We start from the raw sequence: 4,049 nt of genomic DNA on the forward strand, positions 1-4,049 counted from the left end.
ATGAGTCGCAAACGACTCGACGGCAACAACAACAGTCATGATGGGAAGAAATCTTTGGTTTTTGGACTTTGAGATGCAATCCGTATTTAAGACTGTATTCCTTGATTTTCTACAAGTGCTTTAAGTCCTCATTTTCAGCAGGCAAGGTTGTATCATCTGTATAATGAGTCTTCCTCCAATCCTGATGTCACACTCCTCTTCAGAGAGTCCTTCTTCTCGTATAATTTGCTCAACCTACAGATTGTATAGGTATAGAGAGCGACTACAACCTGACAGACTCCTTTCCTGATTTTAAACCATGTGATGTTCCTTTGTTCTGTTCACACAACAGTCTCCTGGTCTAGGTACGTATAGATTTCACAGGAACACAATTAAGAGCTCTGGGAACTAGGAAGGGCCAATAAAACAAGGGTAATTTTAGTGTTAATAACCTATCCTTAAAATATATCAGTCCCCTATAAATAGAGGAGAATTCAAAAATCATTCATCCTGCATTCTACTCCCCACACCTCTCCATTTCATAAGAGAATGAACTGAATCATAGCAGTAGACACTTGTCTAAGCTCACTCAACTGTTAATGACAAGGTATTTTGAGTTCAGTTTATATTTTTTTACTATTATTCTTCTGAGTATAAAAGTTCTTCATAACTTGATCTTCTCTGCTAATTTTTAATTCTGTAGGTCTGATGTTTTTATCAGGGCAGTCTTTCCACTGTCTTGTGAAAATAGAAACCCAGTCTCTGTGGCTCTAAGCTTTCCTGTTACGTGGAATACTCTTCGCTTTTCCTGTCAACTGTGTAAGTCTTATCCTCTCATGCCTGTATGAAAGAATATGGATTGTAGAACCAGAGACCAAACATTAATCAACTACTAGTTTATGATCATACGTATGTTGTTTCCTTGTACATAAAGAGATTGCTAGTTCCTGGGAAATAGTAGACCATCAGCCAGTACTAGTTTCCTTTACTTATTCCCATCTCAGTTCCACATAGTCAGTGACACCTTTTCCAACCATCCTGTCTGTCTCTTTCTTGGGATTCCCACAATCTCTCAATTGAGCTTATTATATTATTATTGTATTATATTTCCTGATGCTTGTGGGTTGTATTTTTTTTTTTTTGGTGGTAATTATTAGTATTTACTTTGGACTTCCTTTCCTAGAAAACGATACTCCATCTCTAACTCACTGACTGTGGGCTTGATCTTGTGGCTTGCTTTGGTCAGTTGAATGTGACACACATTGTGTTCTTAGAGAAATGATGAGTTTCTATCAGACTCTCTTGTTCCTCCTGCCACAAGAATGGCATATTGCAAACAGAGGGTGCTGCTTCAATCTGAGTTCCAGGATAACAAAATATGTGCTGCTTTAGTAGCTACTCTAAAAGATGTTGTTTTTCTGTACCATACAGTTGGAACCACCCCATAGTTGACCCTGGCGGGTTTTCAGACGCAGTTAATAGCACGGAAGGAGATTGCCTATTCGTCTCACGTGGAGCAGGTAGTGGCCTTGAACCCTGTGCTTTCGATTTTGCAGTACAACTTCTTGCCACTAGGTCACCAGAACTCCAACCTAAAGTACGAGCATTGTCTTCAACCTGTGAGATGCTGATAATTGTTACCACAGAAAGATTAATTCAGGAAATCCTGGTTCCTCTATGTTAGTCTTGCCTCCCAAAGCAGATTGAAACTTAGCTAATAAAGTCCAGTGTTTAAGAAATTTAAGTCTTTATTTCTGTAACATTTTACCCATAAGCTTCTATTCTGCTGGGTCTCTGCTTCCGAATTATCTCCCTACAATTGGGCTATAGTTATTATATTGTTGTTGTTAAGTGCTGTCAAGTTGTGGGTGACTCATAGCGATCCTATGAACGAAAAGTCCTCAACACTTGTGTGACTTTCATCTTTTCTCCAGGTTCTTAGGGTTTCTGGAGGCAAGCTATTACAGAAGTGGATGCCACTCCTGCTTCCAAACAGTTATATGGACTATAAATCTGCAGGGAGTTGTTCAAATGGCTGTCATCCTTGTACACATGACTGACTCCTTTAAGTCAGGTGGCTCTCTGTGACCATCCTTAGAACATGGGAGTTTTCAGCACTTTGCCCAAGGTCCATACTCAACACCTGGTCATTTCCTTTCTCCCAGCTCCCTGAGTAAAGTAAGTTGCCAGGAAATAAACTACATTTTCTTTGCACTTTGGATATACTGACTTCTCTCCCCCTCTTCTCTTAACCTAGAAGAGCCTCTTTTCATGAGGAAAGTATTTTGTTTTCAAATTTCTGTAAGAACCTCAGTCTTTGCATTCAAATACTTTCTCACAGAAGATGGAAGCTGTGAAGATTGTTTCTCCTGGTGTGCACCTGTCTTCTCCAAGAAAAGGAACATAGAGCTAACTTGATCTGCTTGCCTGGTAAAGGGTAAGGGAAAAACCAGAGACAAGAAATAAGTTAGCATTTCAAATCATTATCTAACCACGTTTCTATTTCTCAACCTTGACAGTGTTCCTCAACATTGACATTATAGACATTTTAGACGGAATTTATTCTTTGTTGAGAGAGGTTGCCCTGTGTTTTATAAGATGCTTAGCAACATCTTTGGCCCTGACCCACTAGATGACAGTAGAGTCCCCCTACATTTAAGATGACCAAAAATATCTTCAGGCATTCCCAGATGTCCCTGGGGGATAAAAGTGCCCCCAGTTGAGAACCAGAGCATGAATTGAGTCATAAACTTTCTTTGTTTTCTCTGAGACATAACAGAGTATTTAACCCATCATGGTAACTTAATAGGTATTTTCTGGTTGAGAGAATGAAAGTAGTGAGTATTATTTATATTTTGGCTTGGTGCTGCAATTCATCTTAAAGGAGAAATGAAGGGAAACAAATGAATTACTTTTAAAAATGCCTTTCTCCCTCCTCATCCTTTCGCTGGTATGTAATGCATATGGGTGACTGCTCAAACTAATTACTGCTACTGAACAATTCTAATGAAATTTCTGAACTCAGTCCCCCAACCAGTGTGATGACTAACAATAAGTTGGTTGAGGAAGAACATTTATGAAAAGCAACAACAAAACGAACACTTTACATGCCAAAGGATTTAATTCTTGGGAGATCAGGGTCAATAGTAGAGTTCTGCTAATGTGGCAGTCCCAGAGTTTACTACTTGAGAGATTTGGAAGAGGGGAGAGAGATGAAAAGGTGAACTGGAATTTAACATGCTGATGAAGCTGCACATACTGGTGCAGATCTAGCACCTTTTTACAATGAAAGGAGCTTTTTTTTCTTGTAAGGTGAGGGCTTCCAACATGAAGTTTCCTTAGCATGGGTGTAGATGCCCATGGGCAAGAGAAAAGATTAAGTTCTTTGAGTAGGAGAGGTGAGTGTTATATATGCATATTTTAGAGTTGAGGGAGGAATTAGAGAAAAATGGTTATTTATGTTTTATAAGGAATTAATCCTACCACTTTTCTTGGCTAGAACTGCAACCCAATTATGAAGGAAAAAAGGCTAACAGGGATTAGCATCAACTCATGTCCCATCCTGCTTATCACCTGCTTATAACAAATGTAGGTGCTTTTATCTTCAGAAGCACAACAGATAGTCTGTCATCTCTGGCTTTTAAAAATTTAAATATGCAAACACTTGGCAGAGCAGGTATCTTTGCAACCTTTCTTAATAATAACAGACTGCTGTTCAGTGCCTGGGGTACAATTTAGTGGGTACATCTCATTTTGGCATATGTGTGAAAAGAAAAACTCTGTGCAGTAGGATTACTTTACCAATATGATTTTTCAGAAATAGCTGAGATTTAAATTGCCGTGGGGCTGTATTATTAAAGTGAGAGATTTATTCCGTTTACACTACAAATCCCTGGAGAGATAACTGTGCTTATATTATAGATAAAATCAGGAAGGTAAATAGCAAGTCTGGACATCATTTTCTTTTAAGTAGTGTTTTAGTTGTATGAGAATTTCCTAAGGACAAAAGCAGATAGAAGAATGTTTAGTCAGAATGTGAAAAATTAGAGTCAGAGGGAACCAAGAGCTTA

Source organism: Elephantulus edwardii, unplaced genomic scaffold (assembly GCF_000299155.1).
Source record: "Elephantulus edwardii isolate Elephantulus edwardi_28Jun2011 unplaced genomic scaffold, EleEdw1.0 scaffold00247, whole genome shotgun sequence".
Taxonomy (NCBI): domain Eukaryota; kingdom Metazoa; phylum Chordata; class Mammalia; order Macroscelidea; family Macroscelididae; genus Elephantulus; species Elephantulus edwardii.